The sequence below is a fragment of the Pseudophryne corroboree genome, chromosome 4, assembly GCF_028390025.1.
Source record: "Pseudophryne corroboree isolate aPseCor3 chromosome 4, aPseCor3.hap2, whole genome shotgun sequence".
Taxonomy (NCBI): Eukaryota; Metazoa; Chordata; class Amphibia; order Anura; family Myobatrachidae; genus Pseudophryne; species Pseudophryne corroboree.
This window is the reverse complement of record NC_086447.1, coordinates 725,326,931-725,347,170: the sequence shown is the minus strand read 5'-3', so window position 1 is coordinate 725,347,170 and position 20,240 is coordinate 725,326,931.

The window sequence follows — 20,240 nt, the reverse complement described above, 5'->3', positions numbered from 1 at the left end:
CCCCCACATTCTATCAGCAGCCCTGTGCCACCCTACCAATGCAAGGGGGTCCCTATCCGGCGGCCTGGCCGCCTGCCGGTTTTGGGCTCAGCCCGTGGGTGCCGGCCTATAATTAGGCTACTGGCGTTTCGCATGCTCCCGTAGTCGATGCCTCCGCCCCCATCTCCCTGCCCCTTCTTCGGCACTGCCTCCCCGGCTCGTCGTGCCTGCGAGATCTGCAGCTTTGGCGGTGGCTGCACTTGACAATGTTGCTGAACACCGGGTGCTTCACTCTGCTCTCTCTTCTGAGGTTACGGGTGCTGACGGTCTTGGGTCTCCTGAGTTGCGGCAGGTCCACGGTGAAGTTCATTTAAATGGCCCGGCATCGGCTCCCACATCTGCAGTTGTCTCGGTTCCGGATGCGGTGTCGGCTTTGGGTATCGTTTCTGGACAAGGAGGCGTGGCAAGTGGTTCGGTGACAGGGCCTGTTCCGTATCCGCCGGCTGGCCCTTTCCGCTGATGGTGAGCATGACGTTTCTGACTCCTCCTCTGTTGTTTCTTCTTCTGGGTCCTCTGCTAGCAGCGACCAGTCTGGCTCCCCTGGCCGCCCGCGCAAGATGGCTAGGCTGGTAGCTCAGGTGGTTAGGAAGGAGCTGGGTGGGTCCAAGCATCCGCGGAGAGTAAAGACCCCGCCCGAGACGCCGGGTTTTTCTGACATGATACACTGCGCTTACACAGCAGTCACTAGGGGTTTGAGGAAGAGTTTCAAGGATAGGATTAACAAGGGTAAATTCGTAGACGTCTTTACAATCACAGCGGAGATGAAGAAAGCTCATGCTGAGGCTAAGAAGGCAGGGGCCGCCAGTGAAAATTCCTTTTGTAACTATCAACAATGGTTACGTGGTTTCTTGATTTTTTCGGCCTGCTACTTGGACAGCAGGCCGGGGGAATACAAGAACGTTGTCAAGTATTTGTTTTTAGTCAACAAAACCCTCATACAGTATAGAGGTTACGTGTGGAGCCAGTACGATACCAAGTTCAGGGAAAAGCACGACGGGACCAAGGTCCTGCCTTTCGGTTGTAAGGATGTGGTGGTTTGGTTGGAGGTCACCAATCAGGGCAGACAGCAGGTCGAGGCCCCTTTCAAAAAGTTTTTTTCTGGTGGCAGGAAGGGTACGGGCCCCGCAGCTAAGGGTAAATGTTTCGCCTTTAATGACTCCAAGTGTACCAGGGGAGCGAAATGCCGTTTTCGCCCCTCTTGTAGACTTTGCAGAGCTGGCCAACCTGCCAAGGACTGTAAGTCCAATGCTGGCGGCCGCCACGCCGATCAGGGGGACCTTACCAATGGTACTCAGTAAAGCCCCTTCGCCCATTATCGTGCTGGAACTGTCGAAGTGGCTGGCGCATTAACCACATGTTGCCGATGACGGGTTTTTATATGACGGTTTCCCTTACCGTTTCAAGTTGCCCATACCTGACTCTATTTTGGGAGTGTCCCGCAGGAATTTGCAGTGTGCTCTGGTTTTGCCGCAGGTGGTTTGGCAGAAGGTGGACGCAGAGGTGAAATTGGCCTGGATGTGCCTAAGAAGGTTCCGGGCAAGTTCCATCTGATTCATCATTTGTCCTACCCACGCGGCAGTTCCATTAATGACCCCATTCCGGATGAGTGCTGCAGGGTGCGTTATCAACTTTTCTACTAAGCTCTTGAGCTGGTTCGGGGATTTGGTGAGCGTGCATGCTGGCTAAGCTTGACATCGAGTTGGCTTTCCGGCTCTTCACCTTACACCACGGTTCATTTTGGTTCATGGGTTTCCGGTTGGATGGGTCCTATTACATTGACAAGTGCCTGCCCATGGGGTGTTCTATTTCTTGTGCCTATTTTGAGAAATTCAGTAGTTGTTTACACTGGTGCATCCAGGAGAGCACGGGTCACGCTGGTATTGCTCACTATTTAGACGACTTTCTCTTTATGGGCCCCAGAGATAGTGAGGTTTGCCTGCACGTACTGCGGTCTGCGTCCGTGTTGTTTAGGAATTTGGGAGTTCCCATCGCGGAGGACAAGTCTGAGGGCCCTACGTGTTGACTTTCTTGTCTCGGTATGGAAATCGACACAGCTGTGGGTTGTTGTCGTATTTCCAGAAGACAAGATCCATAAGCTGTTGATTTTGATTGGAGATTGTTTGGGCAGGACCAGGGTCAGGCTCCGTCAGGTTCGGTCCCTCTTAGGTTCCTTCAATTTCGCCTGTAGGATCATGCCGATGGGCAGGGTCTTTTGCTGCAAATTGGAGAGGGCCACCGCTGGGGTGTCCAGGCTGCATCACACTGATAATGCTGATTATGATTACCTTATAACCTTCACTATATGGGTAAGAGACTCAGTACGCAATTGGCGTATGGGGTACCGTAAGGGTACGCGCTTAGCGTAGCATACGCTCGGCCGTGATCGAGACGCACATGCGGCACGCTCGCTCACAGCTTAATGCGTGGTGTCGAGCACGCTATAGGCGAGCGACTACCGTAATGCTACGCTACCAGCATAGCGGACGCTCGAGACCATGAGGAGATCACGAGCGGCGCAGACGCTCACAGGATGACAATCAGTAAACCTTGAATGTAACACACAGAAAGGATACTCTTATGCTGTAAACCTTGTACTGAAATACTGCAGCGATATAACGCTGCTTAACCTTGTTAATCCTAAAGCTGTTTGAGCGATCAAGACGCTCCTATTACCCTCTGCAATGTAATGAACACACGATACCGTGCTAAGGATCCAACACCTTTACTAACAAGCTTTTAGTTATATCGAAAAGGGGTAAAACAGTTTACAAGTCATACACTACAAGCTAACATATAATTCTAACAGAATATCTAGACAGAAATATACAATAACGTTACAATCTTATACTAAACAGAGAGAGAGAGAATGTGGCCAATACAAATAAAGAGCGAGTTGATTACAGAGAATTACTTACACACACTGGGAACAATCGCTGCGCCAGTTCTGGTACCAGCTCCGAGTTAGTCAATATGAAAACCGTTTGTGGAGTGAGTGAGCTGCCCAGGCTGGCTGATCTTATATACACTGCATACAGTACACTACAAAGGGGCCTATAATCTCATTGTTCATTGGACACAGGAATGTCTCCTCGCTGTCACAACTGAGGGCTGATGACCGTGACTGGGAGCCTCAGTTGTAGGGGTTGACGGGTACCTGAATGTTGGAGGAGCGATGGGACTCCTGGACATGCATAAAGACAGTAGCAAGGATGCCCGAAGGCGTGACCACGACAACTGGAAATATCTTTCAGTGATTTTATTAAATGAAAAGTCATAAAACGTGCAAAACCAATAGAAAGTCACAAGTGGAAATTTAGGTGTGCAAATGGTTAATACCAGTAACCAGGAATGTAGAGAAAAGTTCTGTAAACTGTAAATGAAGCTAGGGTTCGCTGGAAAACTGTAGTTGTTGAAGAGTGGCTGCTGGAAAGCCGGAATACAGACACAGGTGAGTAAGGTGATGTTGTAGAGGGTTAATCACAGAGGTGTCGTGTTACACCACAGAGTGTAACACAGAGGAGTCAGGCTTGAATGCAGGAGAGTTCACTGGAGAATCTGTAGAAGACTGCACACAGGAACCACTGGAGACAAATGAAGCACTGCAGAGAAAGTCCATGGAAGAACTGCTCACTGGAAACACTGAAGACCATTGAAGCACTGACATCCTTCAATGCTGGGACAGGCTATTTAAACCCACAGGTTAGCAGGGATTGGTGGGCAATTAACCAGAGACCAGAGTGCAGCTGCTGTGTAATCAGGCTGGGAGCAGAGTGCAGCTGATTGGCTGAAAAGTAACATGTGATGAAAACAAACATGGCTGCGCCCATGTTTGAACTTGGAGGGAAAGACTGTTTGTAACTTGCATGTGAGTTTTAACCATGAAGCTGCCAGAATCACAGTAAAGAGATTTGAGACATTGAGATGCAGCATGCTGCACACAGACAGCGCAGATGGAATCCAGGCTTGGGACACTGGGACAGTCTCAGGAGGCATTTGGAAGGTAAATACTAATAAGGAATTACCTGGATCGTGACAGTACCCTCCCCTTTAGGAGTGGCCCCAGGACACTTCTTAGGCTTGAGGAAAATCTGGCGTGGAAAGCCTGAAGCAACTGGATTGCTAGAAGTCCTCCCAATCTTCTTCATCTGAAAGGACTGAGGAATAACATGTAGAAGGTCCCTTTCCTGGATTAGAAGTACGAGTAAATCGTGCTTTTGAAGCTAGCACTCCAATAAGTCTTAAATTAAATCTTGTTCTAGAACGAGGACTTTTCATACAGAGACCTGTAGAGCTTTTTGGTAATTCTGGAACCTCTTCATGCGTGAAAGCATAACAGGAAAGAGCAGGACCTCCCATAATGTAGCTTGAGTCATCAACAAATTCACCTTCGGAACCTGAATTGAATCCTGATGAACTTGAACTGGCTGGAACCAGAGGAGTCTTTGGACTGACGGATAGGACTTGATTAGATTCGAAGGTGCTGGAATCGGCTGGAACTGAAGGAGGCTTACTGGAATCGGCTGGAACCGAAGGAGTCAGAATCCGGTTGGAACCGGAATGAGTGGTATCCAAGTGTTCAGTTAGACCATCCTGGACCAGGTCCATGCTGGATGCCAACAGGGTGGTGCTCTCTGAAAACGGCAAACAGGAGTTCATAACTGCATCTGTAGCACAAAAATTTCCAACTGGGAACTTGGCTCTGGATACTTCCCTTGGGGCTGAAATTTCGGTGACCCCTCCTGGGGTTGACGAATCAGACACCTCTCTCAGGGTTGTTTTCTCCAGCACCCCTCCTGGGGTTAACAGATCAGAAACTCCTTTTTGAGAAGACTCATATGCCCCTAGTAGAGCTTGAACATTGGATACCTTTCCTGGAGCTGCAGAAACAGACGCCCCGTCTTGGGCTGCGGAATTGGATTTCCCTTTGGTGAAGAAAGTCTCATTAAATCTCTTTTGTTTCCCGGAATTGGAAATGGGGCTCCTGGACACAGTACCCCAATTGTAGAATTGGGTTTTTCTTTGATCAACTTTTATATTTTTCTTGACCGGCTCAGAAGGAGCTGAAGATTCCACATAGGAAGGTTTGTAACTATGAATGCTGTGATGTGGAGATCTATCCCACTTCCTCGGCTTACGGAGAGAACAGTCTTTAATAAAGTGATCAGAACCCCCACAGTAGAAGCAGAGTTGAAACTGCATGCGACGCTTGCGTTCCTCTTCAGAAAGTCTAGACCGTGGCTTACTCCGGAACTTATCTTTACTTGGAGCAAGGGGAAACGACTTGGACATAGAGAGATTGGCAGCTGTTGCATCTGTGTTCTCAGCAGACTGTGGGAAGGCTTTCATGGAGACGGGAGCAGAGATAATAGGAGTATCACAGAGACACTTTGAAATAACTGGAACGATGCTAGAAAGAAGGTCTTGTAACTGAACCAACAGTTGACTGAGAGTCAGGACACTGGATGCCCCTGAACCATTAAGGGTTACTTGGATTCCATCCAGCCGGGTGGAAAGGCCCTGGAGACAGTGAAAAACTTGACCCTGTGCAGCCTCCAGAAGTTCTAAGCGTGCTGCAAGTCATTGCATCGGGTTAAACGCTTGGGCCTGGTCTCCGGCCAGATCCATTAGGTCAGTGCTTACTGTCACAACTGAGGGCTGATGACCGTGACTGGGAGCCTCAGTTGTAGGGGTTGACGGGTACCTGAATGTTGGAGGAGCGATGGGACTCCTGGACATGCGTAAAGACAGTAGCAAGGATGCCCGAAGGCGTGACCACGACAACTGGAAATATCTTTCAGTGATTTTATTAAATGAAAAGTCATAAAACGTGCAAAACCAATAGAAAGTCACAAGTGGAAATTTAGGTGTGCAACTGGTTAATACCAGTAACCAGGAATGTAGAGAAAAGTTCTGTAAACTGTAAATGAAGCTAGGGTTCGCTGGAAAACTGTAGTTGTTGAAGAGTGGCTGCTGGAAAGCCGGAATACAGACACAGGTGAGTAAGGTGATGTTGTAGAGGGTTAATCACAGAGGTGTCGTGTTACACCACAGAGTGTAACACAGAGTAGTCAGGCTTGAATGCAGGAGAGTTCACTGGAGAATCTGTAGAAGACTGCACACAGGAACCACTGGAGACAAATGAAGCACTGCAGAGAAAGTCCATGGAAGAACTACTCACTGGAAACACTGAAGACCATTGAAGCACTGACATCCTTCAATGCTGGGACAGGCTATTTAAACCCACAGGTTAGCAGGGATTGGTGGGCAATTAACCAGAGACCAGAGTGCAGCTGCTGTGTAATCAGGCTGGGAGCAGAGTGCAGCTGATTGGCTGAAAAGTAACATGTGATGAAAACAAACATGGCTGCGCCCATGTTTGAACTTGGAGGGAAAGACTGTTTGTAACTTGCATGTGAGTTTTAACCATGAAGCTGCCAGAATCACAGTAAAGAGATTTGAGACAATGAGATGCAGCATGCTGCACACAGACAGCGCAGATGGAATCCAGGCTTGGGACACTGGGACAGTCTCAGGAGGCATTTGGAAGGTAAATACTAATAAGGAATTACCTGGATCGTGACACTCGCATCATAACATAAGGTCATAGGTTAGTTTGAACAGGTGGGCTGTGACTATTACAAACTGCTCAGGTGGGAGGGAATCGCCGGATTCCCGCCGCATGGATAATGAACTGCAAATATATGAAATGTCCAGAATCTACTAATGGCCATAACTATACGCAGGAGCGATTAATCTTTACCTAACCAACACCGGATTGTTGCTATTAAAATACTCTTCGGTTAGGTACCAGACACAACTGTTCTACCTTAAACAGACCCTTTGTACCACGTAAAGAGGGATTCCCAAGTCCGTGAACAAGTCACATTAAACAAACTTACAGTTATCACTAAGGGGAACATTACCTATAAAACCTGCTATATGGATTTATTATCTAGCGATTGAGTCGCCCGCTAGACGCACACAAACTCTACCGTAAATGCACATACCACGCGCCAATGCGCACGGCCGTAGAAGCTTCATTACGCAGCTGCGAGTATCCGCACGCACGGGAGAGAATGTACACGTGCAGCAGGCACGCGCATGGGGTGAATATATGGCAACGTGTAGCATGATATTTTTCTGACTTTGACAGTCCACCCTTTGGCAGTCATCGATAACTGCCACTTTCCTAAAACAGTTCAAAAAGAGAAAAATATATGTCATGTGTAAATACATTTCTATGGTTGGGTAAGGGAGAAGAGGATCATGTGGGTAAAAGGTATGACCTAGTGAGATAGTAGAAGCATGTGTGTATGAATCCATGTTTGAGGGGTCATGTATCATCGTGCCGTACGTGTTTTAAATCAAGCTTCGAGGTATTGCGAAGTATACATTTGAATTCCTTCTTATCCCGTATTACGGGTCTGTGGATGGGCTGTCAAACTTTACCAAGCTCTTTTCGGCTTTTGGTTACAACAAAATGGGTTAGCATATTTTAGTTGATGATACATGAATGGGGGGATATGTGATTGCTGATATCTGTGCCTATATTCCCTATCGACTATGTGTGTCATTACCCGAAGGTTGTAGTGGTGAAGATAAGAAGCAATTATGGTAAATGCAGTCATAAACTATGTGAGTTTAATATACATTTGCTGATTGAGGTCTTGTCTGATGTCTTGTCTCGATGTACATGTTGACTGTAGTCTCCCGATGCTTTTGCTATAAGTGCTGAGCAAAAAGCTTTCTCAATGTCCATAGACTTACAATCTTTAAAATATTGGGCTATCGTAAAAGTTAAAGTCACTAGGGAAAATGGGGGTCTATGGCATTGTCCATCAATGGTCTGTGTAAAAGGTTGTCAAATTCTTCTTCCAAGCGGATGTCTTTGTACCTTGGAGGAAAACAAAGGAGAAATGGGTGAAAGAAACGGACCGTGGAATCACATTTTCATCACAACATTGTCTCTATCGTTGGGTCATAAATCAAATTAGTCGTTGTTAATACAGTGTCCTCGCTCCTTAGACTCATCACCCTGGTACTGTTTCTACGCTTCGCTAAAACCCGAACGCATCTAAATATCAGACCGACCAATATGATGACACCCAGAATACACAAAAGAAATTTCCCTACATCAATAATAATACCTTGGGCCCATTCTCCTAAACCAGAGAACCAATTTCGTGGGTTCAACCATGACACCCAACTGGTCAGCTCATTACCCACAGCAGCAAGGGTGAGATTGTGTTTCCTTCGGAACTCCCATTTTAATTGTAAAATGTCATCCATCTTTTGGTCTATGACCTCGACCGGGTCCTCAGTGCTGTTTGTAATATACGTGCAACACTTTATTCCATATTGAGTAGCCAAGGTGACACAATACCCGCCTGTCACTGCTGTGAGATAATTGAGAATCATCCTATGCTGAACCAGTTCTGTTTTGTAGGCTTGTAACTCTCTTCCAGTATACCTGAATGTGTCGTCATACATTTCAGTTATATTGTCTAATAATTTAGCAAGCGCAGATATATATCTATAGTTTAACACTCCTCTGGCGGTACGAGTGATATCTAACGCGATTAGGAATTGAATCCCGGTGGATTCATGGATCAGTTCAGAGGCCGGATGCTCTGTTCTTTCTGTCAGTTGCCTTTTAACGACGTGCTCGTAATGAGTGTGAGTATAAGGAGCTTGGGCACCACGGTGAATATCTTTCATTTTGTTATGGGATACAGTCATTACTTCAGGCAGTACTTTTCCAATATAACATAACCCTTCTGAGTTTGGGGCAAGCCACTTATACGCCTTCCTCCCGCATATGAAATATGCATCATCGGGGAGAACATATGGGACGGAGTATGACATTACCATGTTACAAATTTTCCATGTGAACTCTCCTAACCCTAATTCTCCCATCTGTTTAGTGCACGTATCAGTTTGTACGATCTGTGCACAGTATCCTGGTGATACTTCTCCAACTCGCATGATCCTACTTCCTAAGGTGTACCTATACCGAAAGAATTTCCTATGGTCGGCTATCTGGCGTATAAGTTCTGTATCTACGGGTAATCTGTCGGCTCTATGTGAGAATGTCATGGTTTGATTACTCCATGACACTTCCCAATTTCCCGGCTTTCGGGGATTGGAAATGTTAAAGCACACTAAGGACCTATCCACATGATATTGGTGGAGCTTCAAACTAGGAGGACTAGAGATATTAAACCTCCTGTCCACCGGCCTCCCACCGCTTAGCTCAAGTACCTCTCCTACAGTTAAAGGGAATGGTACTAGTCCTGATTTGCTATGGCCTTGAGGTACTTGAGAGCATACCCAACAATCTGTCTGATTTAACACTTTACCCACTAAGGAGTGATAGTCACTTAATGGATGCCGGTCCATATGGATATTAAAACTGGATTGGCATTTCTTGATACACCCATCCTCGACTATACTGTCACAGTGTCTACAGATGCAGTTCTATTCAGCTAACAATCCTTCACAATTCCTTCTATTGTCAATGCTACCAGATCGTTTTCTGATACTCGCCTTTACTCTGTGATTATGTTGTTCTTGGAAATCTACGCCTTCATCCTGGCCATCAGAACCCATTCCAGATCCTTTCTCGACTTCCATGGTACTCTCACCGAAACAGACTGCTCTGGTCAACATCATGGTTAACAGGAAAATCCGTATCACAGTCTCTTGGGGCAAGTCCATCTTGGAGGAGTAAAAGGAGAAAATAAGAAGGAGGAAGGGAAATAGGAGGGAGGTGGGAACTGGAGAAAATAACAAATGGGAAAAAGAAATCTGGCTCGACAAGCTTCTGGTCTTATTATTCTCAACGCTCAGGTGTCGTCTCACTCTTCCCTGAAAAGACACTCTAGTGATACAACCTCTACCGTCTGTTCTTTGTCACGGACCTTTCTGGATCCGCAACCTTCTTACAATGAGACGTATGGACCCAAGTCTCTCTCTCGGCAACCTTCAAAGCAGTTGTGCTGGTCAATAAGACTTGGTATGGTCCTTCCCATCTGTCAATAGGGCAACCTGAGCGTAGAAAATTCCGTATCATTACATAATCCCCAGGTTCAATGTCATGACAATTACTGTCTGGCAAATCAGGAATCACCAACTTTAGATTATCATTCTGATTCCTCAATTGCTTACTCATCTTAACCAAATACTTTACGGTTACTTCATTGTTACATTTCAAATCATCCTGGGGGTTAATCATAACATGGGGTTGTCGACCAAACAGAATTTCAAAAGGAGACAGATTAAGAGGGGACCTGGGAGTGGTTCTGATGCTGTATAATACAATTGGCAAAGCTTCAGGCCACAACAGTCCTGTTTCAGTCATTACCTTGCTCAATTTATTTTTAATAGTGCTGTTAACTCTTTCCACCTTCGCACTCGCCTGGGGGCGGTACGGAGTGTGCAGCTTACTATTAATTCCCATCAACTTACACATTGTTTGAAAGACTTCACCGGTGAAATGGGTACCCCTATCACTTTCAATTATTCTAGGGATACCGTACCTACACACAAATTCCTGCACAATTTTCTTTGCAGTAAATACAGCGGTATTTGTGGCCGCGGTAAATGCTTCAACCCAATTTGAGAACACATCAATACAGACCAAAACATATTTTAAATTTCCACAAGGTGGCAATTGTATGAAATCAATTTGTATTACCTGGAAAGGGCCATCTGTCGGAGGGATATGGGATGGTTCTGTTGGTATTGCCTTTCCGATATTCTTCCTCAAGCAGGTGAGACATGTCATTGCTCTTTTACCCGCATGGGAAGAAAATCCTGGGGCGCACCAATAAGCTCTTACTAGCTTGCACATCCCTTCTTTGCCTAGATGAGTCAGCCCATGTGCTGCTTCCGCTAGACTTGAAGGTATGCTCTGGGTGCCACTGGTTTACCATGTCCATCTGTCCAGAGTCCTGAGGACTCCTGGCCATATCCTTTTGACCTCCAAACTGCCTTTTCCTGTGGGGAACACAAATTTTGCATTTCACGCAATTTCTGCGTGTTTACAGTGTTAAATACCATCAGTTGTGTGATGTCTGTTTGTCTGGGGGTACCGGCTGCTGATTTAGCAGCTTCGTCTGCTCGGCTGTTACCAAGTGATACCGGGTCTTGGCTATACGTGTGAGCTTTACACTTGATAACAGCCACTCTGTCGGGTTCCTGTATCGCTGTTAGAAGTCTTTTGATGTGGGCTGTATGCGCTACGGGTGTGCCAGCTGCTGTCATGAAATTTATGAGGCGCCATAGGGCTCCGAAATCATGGACTACTCCGAATGCGTACCTAGAATCTGTGTAGATATTGGCTGACTTGCCCTTAGCCAATTCACATGCTCTGGTTAGGGCAACCAGTTCAGCAACTTGTGCTGAGTGAGGTGGGCCTAGTGGTTCTGCTTCTATGGTACCTTGGTCATCTACGACTGCGTACCCAGTACACAAGTCTCCCGAGTCCGTCTGTCTGTGACAACTACCGTCAGTGTAGAAAGTAAAATCTACATCTTCCAGTGGGTTGTCACTGATGTCAGGCTTGCCGTGAAATTTTGGGTCAAATATTCCATACAATCATGCGTGTCATCCCCTGTATTAAATCCTCCTTCACCATCACTCTCATCCTCCACCCTTTGTGCCTGTCCAGGCACACCTGGGAGATACGTTGCAGGATTTAATGCGCTGCATCTCCTTATGGTGATGTTTACGGGGGCCATCAATGCCAATTCCCATCTTGTAAACCGCGCTGATGAGACGTGTCTGGTTTGGGCAGAATTCTGTAAGGCTGACACTGCATGTGGTGTATGAATTGTGAGGTTGTGTCCTAGCACTACATCTTCGCTTTTCGTAACTAGCAATGCTATTGCTGCAACGCTTCGCAAGCATGTGGGGAGGGATCGCGCTACCGTATCTAGCTGAGCGCTGTAGTAGGCTACCGGCCTGCTGGCATCACCATGCTTCTGGGTTAAGACACCTGCTGCGCAACCAGCACTCTCTGTTCCGTACAGCTCAAAGGGTTTCCCATAGTCAGGCATACCTAATGCCGGTGCCTGTGTTAGGCACTGTTTTAGTCTTTCAAATGCCATCTCAGATTCGTCTGTGTGCGAAATCCGATCAGGTTTACTTGATGAGACCATCTCCTGCAAAGGTAGGGCTAGTATGGAAAAACATGGGATCCAGTTACGGCAATACCCACACATTCCTAAAAACGTTCTAATCTGTTGCTGGGTTTGTGGCAGGGTCATGTCACGAATTGCTTGAATTCTATCAGCGGTAAGGTGTCTCAGTCCTTGTGTCAGACAGTGTCCCAAATACTTCACCCGGGCTTGGCATAATTGTAACTTGTCCTTGGAAACCTTGTGTCCTGTGTCTGAAAGATGAAACAGGAGCTGTTTCGTATCTCTCAGGGACGCTTCCAGTGAATCTGAACACAGTAGTAAATCATCCACGTACTGGATCAATACTGATCCACTCACTGGTTGGAAAGACTGTAAACAATCATGCAGGGCCTGTGAGAAAATACTTGGACTGTCTATGAACCCTTGTGGTAAGCGAGTCCAGGTATATTGGACTCCTCTGTATGTGAATGCAAATAAGTATTGACTGTCAGGGTGCAGAGGTACCAAGAAGAAAGCGGAGCAGAGGTCAATCACAGTGAAAGATTTGGCAGTGGGAGGGATTTGCATTAGGATGACAGCTGGATTTGGCACTACGGGGAATTGACTCTCAACTATTTTGTTGATCCCTCTTAGATCCTGCACTAATCTGTAACCCCTCCCCCCACTCTTTTTAACAGGGAAGATGGGACTATTTGCAGTGCTGGACGTCCTTACCAGAATGCCCTGTTGTAGCAAGTGCTCTATTACAGGGTAAACTCCTAACTCCACCTCTGGCTTCAGAGGATATTGTGGGATTTTTGGAGCTATCCTACCATCTTTTACTTGCACAACTACTGGGGCTACATTTGCCATTAATCCAGTGTCTTGTCCATCCTTGGTCCAAAGTGACTCCGGTATCTGGGAAATCATTTCTGCTACCTTGGACGGACACCTATTTACAACAACAGTGTGTGACATTAATCTTGTGGGGGAGTCTAGCATATCTTGCGCTTCCTGAGCGTGGTTTTCGGGTATGTCCAAAAACACACCTTCAGGAGTACAGTATATGACGCATCCCATTTTGCACAGTAAATCTCTCCCTAAGAGATTAGTCGGAGCCGATGCAGCCAGCAGAAAAGAATGCTTGGTATGCAAAGGCCCTATCGTAATCTCTGCTGGGTTGCTTAAAGGATATTGTCGTACTACTCCTGTTACTCCCATGGCTGGAATTGTTTTACCAGTGGTTCTCATACCCACGGTCGAATTTATCACTGACTTGGCCGCCCCCGTATCTACAAGGAAATTTAGAGATCTACCAGCTACATCAATTGTGACCTCGGGTTCACTTCCAGGGCTCGCAATCAATTTCAGTGGCTGCAGATTACAGGTGTGGCCACACCCCTATGGTGTATGGTGACCTCCCTGTATTGCAGTTGCAGCTATCACCTGTGAAGGGGGTGAATGGGTGTTATTAGAAACTTGACAGTCTCTTTTTGGGGGATACCTTCTTGTTTCCCCTGCGTGTGGCTCATAACTCCGTCTCTGCGGTCCTTGATCCCATTTTGGTGTGTCATGTCGTTGTCTAGGAGGTTGATATGATTTTTGTGCATTTTTCGATCTACAGTCTCGTGCAAAATGTCCCTCTCTATGACAGTAATAACAAGTTACCACATTTGACTTACCCACAGGGGTCGGAGATTTATACAGAGGTGGCCTTGTGGTCAGGGCCTGTATACTTACGGCCATTAACTTATCACTTTGTGACTCCCTGTGTTTGGTGATATTCCGATCATGATCAACAGCGGCCTCTCTCAAAGTAGCCACCGACAGACCTCGCCAACATGGTTGGGTGGTCTGTACCCTTGTCCTTAATACTTCCTTTAAACCTTCCATTAACACAGATACTGCTACTGCTCTATGATTTACATTTGTCTTAATGTCTTCTATGCCTGTATACTTAGCCATTTCCTGTAGTGCCCGATGAAAATAATCAGCAGCTGTTTCTCCCTCTTTTTGTTTGATGGAAAAAAAATTGTTCCATTTGGCAACAGCTGGAAAATACTCTTTTAACTGTAAATTTATTCTCTTTACATTATCTTGGTTGTACACATCCGTAAGGGGTACATCTTCATCTAATTACAGTCAGCTAAAAATCTTGCTGAGTCGACATTGGAGGGTAAACATGCCCTCAGCAATATCTGCCAGTCTTAGTTATTGGGCTCCACAGTATTTCCTAGATCTCTAATGTATTTCTGGCTAGCAGCTAGATCTTTCCTAGGATCAGGGAATTCAGATACCATTGTTCTTAATTCCATTCGGGAAAAGGGGCAGTGCATGGCGATGTTTCTGACAGGAGTGACTCCTGAAGTGTCAGTTTTCCCATTTGGCACTGCTATTACCCTAACGGGATTAAGTCCAATAACATCATTCTGAGTAGATTCTACTATCACTGACCTGGTTTGAGGAGGTTGTGGACTCGGGGTTTCTTCCGATGACCGGGAAGTGGAACCGCAACTGGGCCGCAGCAGAGATGGCCGTATGTAAGTCTTCCTCATGCAGGATCTGATCGGCGGACAGGAGGCACGTGCGGACGCTGAAGGTCTCCTGAAAGAGAGAACTTGACAGGTGCTGGTAAATCACGAAGGTGCTGGGAGGCACGGAGGTGCTTGGAGGTGCTGGAGGCACGGAGGTGCTTGGAGGCACGGAGGTGCTGGAGGCACGGAGGTGCTTGGAGGCACGGATGTGCTGGAGGCACGGAAGTGCTTGGAGGCACGGAGGTGCTTGGAGGCACGGAGGTGCTGGAGGCACGGAGGTGCTTGGAGGCACGGATGTGCTGGAGGCACGGAGGTGCTTGGAGGCACGGAGGTGCTTGGAGGCACGGAGGTGCTGGAGGCACGGAAGTGCTTGGAGGCACGGAGGTGCTTGGAGGCACAGAGGTGCTGGAGGCACGGAAGTGCTTGGAGGCACGGAAGTGCTTGAAGGCACGGATGTGCTGGAGGCACGGAGCACTGGAGATCACAGGTACAGTTTGAACGATGATACTCAGGCGCCGGAGCACTGCCCGGCGTCTGAATTTAAACTTCCCGCCAGGGCCTGATTGGAGGACGGGCCGATGACGTCACCCGCAGCTCCCGAGGACGTCGGACGTGGAGGCCTGCTAGACGGAGCGCCGGACGCCGGGAACCCGCCAGCGAGGACGGCCGCACGGAGACCCAGCGCGCCCGGAGAGGTAAGTATGAAGACCGCGGCGCCGTGACAGTACCCCCTCCTCTAGGAGTGGCCCCTGGACACTTTCCCGGCTTCGTAGGATGTCTAGCATGGAAGATCCGGACTAGTCAAGGAGCCGAGACCTCAGAAGCCTTTATCCAACTTCTCTCCTCAGGACCATATCCTTTCCATTCCACCAGATATTGCAGATTCTTGTGAAGGTAACGCGAGTCTAGAATATTTTCGATCTCGAAGTCTGTTCCTGTTTCAGTCTCCACTGAGGTGGGGCTAGAGGTCTTTGAATGGAAACGATTAAGGACGAGAGGATGAAGAAGAGAAACATGGAAGGCGTTCGGTATACGTAGGTGTGAAGGTAAACCCAGCTTGCAGACCACAGGATTCAGGACTTGTAGCACAGGGTAAGGACCGATGAATCTTGGAGCAAACTTCATGGTGGGCACCTTCAACCGGAGATTACGTGTGGACAGCCATACCCTGTCGCCAACCTTGTATTGTGGAGCGGCTCGCCGTTTCTTATCCGCAAAGAACTTGTACCGGACTGAAACCTTCTTAAGATTAGCATGAAACTTACTCCAAATTTGTCTGAAGTGTAGTAGAGTGGACGTTACGGCTGGAACCTCTTCCATCGGAAGGCTTAGTAATTCTGGAACACTTGGATGGAACCCATAGTTGATGAAAAATGGAGATTCACCAGTGGAAGAATGAAACGAATGATTATGGGCAAACTCTGCCTAAGGTAACAACTCCACCCAGTTGTCCTGTGAAGGGGAGAGATAAAGACGGAGGAAAGTCTCTAGATCTTGATTGACTCGTTCCGTTTGTCCATTCGTTTGGGGATGATAAGCGGAGGAAAACTTAAGTTTAATCTGTAGAGTCGAACAGAGGGCTTTCCAAAACCTTGCGGTGAACTGTACCCCACGATCAGAGACTATTTCCTGTGGCAACCCATGCAACCGAAAATGTTCTTGGATGAACAGTAGAGCTAGTTTCGGGGCTGTTGGTAGACCAGTCAAAGGAACGAAGTGTGCCATCTTCGAAAAACGGTCGACGATTACCCAAACGGTGTTGTAACCCTTGGAATGGGGCAAGTCAGTGATGAAGTCCATGGAAATATGAGTCCAGGGTTTCATAGGAATGGACAGAGGACGAAGCAACCCAGCAGGAGGTAAACGGGGAGATTTATGCTGTGTACACTGGGGACAGGAATTAATGTAATCCTGTACATCCTTCCTCATGGAGTCCCACCAGTAAGATCTTTGCAGAAACTTGTACAACTTCTGGGCGCCGGGATGACCGGAGAATTTGGAGATATGGGCCCACTGAAGTATCCTCGACCGGAATTTGACCGGTACGGACATTCTTCCAGGAAGAGGACCTGGAGTAGTCGAGGCAGCAGAGACAGAAATTGGATTTAAAATTAAACTCCGTTCAAAGGAATCCTCATCATCTGTGGGAGTTTGTGAACGGGACAGTGCATCCGCTTTGGTATTGAAAGTCCTGGCTCGGTATTTGATAATGAAAGAAAATCGAGTGAAGAAGAGTGCCCATCTAGCTTGGCGAGGATTCAAACACTGTGCGGTTTTGATATACAACAAATTTTTGTGATCAGTGTAAATGGTAGTCACATGTTTGGCCCCCTCTAAGAGATATCTCCACTCTTCCAAGGCAGATTTAATCGCCAAGAGTTCCTGGTCTCCAATAGTGTAATTCCATTCAGCTGGAGAGAATTTACGAGAGTGAAAGCCGCACGGATGTAATTTCTTATCTGAAGCATACTGAGAGAGAACGGCCCCAACTCCGACCGAGGATGCGTCGACTTCTAGGAAGAAAGGTTCCTCGAAATTTGGTTGTTGGAGTACTGGAGCGGACATAAAAGCTGATTTCAAGTGGGAAAAGGCCTCTATGGCTTCGGGAGACCACAACCCCGGGTTGGAACCCTTTCTCGTTAGGGCGGTAATGGGTGCAACAATGGTGGAGAAACCTCTAATGAACTTTCTATAATAGTTCGCAAAACCCAGGAACCTTTGTATTGCTTTCAAGGAGAGTGGCTGTGCCCAGTCCCGAATGGCAGAGAGTTTTTCCGGATCCATGCGAAGCTCCTTCCCCGAGATAATATAACCGAGGAACGGTATTGATGTTACTTCAAAAGTACACTTGGACATCTTGGCATAGAGATGATTCTCACGTAGACGGCGGAGTACCTCTTTGACTTGTAATCTGTGTTCAGCAAGGTCTTTTGAAAAAATCAGGATGTCATCCAAATACACCACGACACTTAGGTATAACATGTCTCGGAATATTTCGTTGACGAATCCCTGGAAGACAGCAGGAGCATTGCTAAGACCGAACGGCATCACCAGGTACTCATAATGCCCATCCCGGGTATTGAAGGCGGTCTTCCATTCATCTCCCTCTCTGATGCGTATAAGGTTATAGGTCCCCCTCAAATCAAGCTTGGAAAAAACATGGGCACCACGAACTCTATCAAATAACTCTGTGATTAGAGGCAAGGGGTATTTATTTTTGATGGTAATATCATTTAAGCCGCGGTAGTCGATACATGGTCTTAACCCTCCGTCCTTTTTTTTCACGAAGAAAAAGCCCGCTCCAGCCGGGGAAGTAGAGGGGCGGATGAAACCCTTGTGAAGATTGGTTTTGATATAGTCAGACATAGCCTGTGTCTCTGGGAGAGACAGAGGATAAATGCGACCCCGAGGCGGCATTTTTCCAGGGATAAGGTCAATGGGGCAGTCCCAAGCTCTATGGGGTGGTAACTGGTCGGCTGCTTGTTCCGAAAACACATCTCTAAATTCTTGGTATGCCTCTGGAATAGGTTCCTCCTCCGCCTTAGAAGAAACACGAAGCGGAAAAACAGGGGTGAGACAGTTAACGTGACAAAAAGAACCCCAAGACCGAATCTGTGCGGTCTTCCAATCGATATGGGGGTTGTGACTTTTGAGCCAAGGTATTCCGAGAACCAGATCGTGATGCATTTCCGGGATCACCAGGAACTCCAAGTATTCTTGATGTAGAGCCCCGACCTGTAGTTTAACTGGAACCGTGCGTTCTGTTATGATACCCTTGGATATCCTAGTACCATTGATGGCTGTCAAGGAAATAGGCCGTTCAATGGACCGTACTTCCAAATTCAGGCTTTGAACACAGAGGGAAGAAACGAAATTCCCCGCAGCTCTAGAGTCCATCAGGGCTTCAAAAGACTTGGAAGTGGCCTTGGTGATTAACGTTACAGGAAGCAAACAGTCCGAAGTGGGAGAAGATTTGGCCGTAACCCCCAACTTGACTCCTCCGGAACAAGCTAGGCCTTCTCGTTTCCCAGACGGGATTTGCAGGACTTGATGAAGTGACCCGCAGCTCCTCAGTACAGGCAGAGCTTACCCTCATGACGACGTTGCCGCTCCTCCGGGGACAATCGGTATCGGTTAATCTGCATGGGTTCGTCTGGACTTGGACCCACCGCTTGCCTTGCAGGAGGAAGCCGGAACCTAGAACGATCCGATCGACTACGTTCTCCACGTTCCTGCATCCGGAGATCTACCTTGACACAGAGGGAGATCAATTCCTCTAAAGAACCCGGAAGCTCTCGAGTGACCAACTCGTCCTTCAGGCGATCAGAAAGACCGTTCCAGAAAGCAGCTCTCAGAGCCTCATTATTCCAACGAAGTTCAGAGGCAATGGTTTGGAAATGAACCACATACTGACCCACGGATCGGGAGCCTTGACGGATGTGGAGTAAGTCAGAAGAGGCCGAGGTCATCCTGCCGGGCTCGTCAAAAATTCGTCGAAAAGACGTGATGAATTCGGAGTAATTGGAAACCAGTGAATCAGAACGTTCCCATAATGGAGACACCCAGTCCAAGGCAGATCCTTCCAGCAGAGAAATAATATATGCTACCTTGGACCGGTCTGTAGGAAAGTTGTGAGCTAGTAGCTCGAAATGTACCTCGCATTGGTTTAAGAAACCACGACAATTCTTAGGATTCCCATTGTAACGGGATGGCGTAGGCAGCTGAAGGCGCGGAGTGGCACCGGCCGATGGTTGGACATTGCTGGAGGTGGCAAGTGGTGCAGCTACCGAAACTGGTGCCGGAATTACTGAGGCTAGAGACGCCTGAATCTGATCCAACTCCTGGAGGTCCTGCATCACCTGACCTTTTGCCGCTTCCTGACTTTGTACACGGGAAGCCAGGTCCTGGATGGCACTTGAGTCCGTGTTCCGATTCCCCGGGTCCATGGGGCCTAAGTATAATATCACTGACCTGGTTTGAGGAGGTTGTGGACTCTGGGTTTCTTCCGATGACCGGGAAGTGGAACCGCAACTGGGCCGCAGCAGAGATGGCCGGATGTAAGTCTTCCTCATGCAGGATCTGATCGGCGGACAGGAGGCACGTGCGGACGCTGAAGGTCTCCTGAAAGAGAGAACTTGACAGGTGCTGGTAAATCACGAAGGTGCTGGGAGGCACGGAGGTGCTTGGAGGCACGGAGGTACGAAGGTGCTGAAGGCACGGAGGTGCTTGGAGGCACGGAAGTGCTTGGAGGCACGGAGGTGCTTGGAGGCACGGAGGTGCTGGAGGCACGGAGGTGCTTGGAGGCACGGATGTGCTGGAGGCACGGAAGTGCTTGGAGGCACAGAGGTGCTTGGAGGCACGGAAGTGCTTGGAGGCACGGAGGTGCTTGGAGGCACGGAGGTGCTTGGAGGCACGGATGTGCTGGAGGCACAGAAGTGCTTGGAGGCACGGAGGTGCTTGGAGGCACAGAGGTGCTTGGAGGCACAGAGGTGCTGGAGGCACGGAAGTGCTTGGAGGCACAGAGGTGCTTGGAGGCACGGAGGTG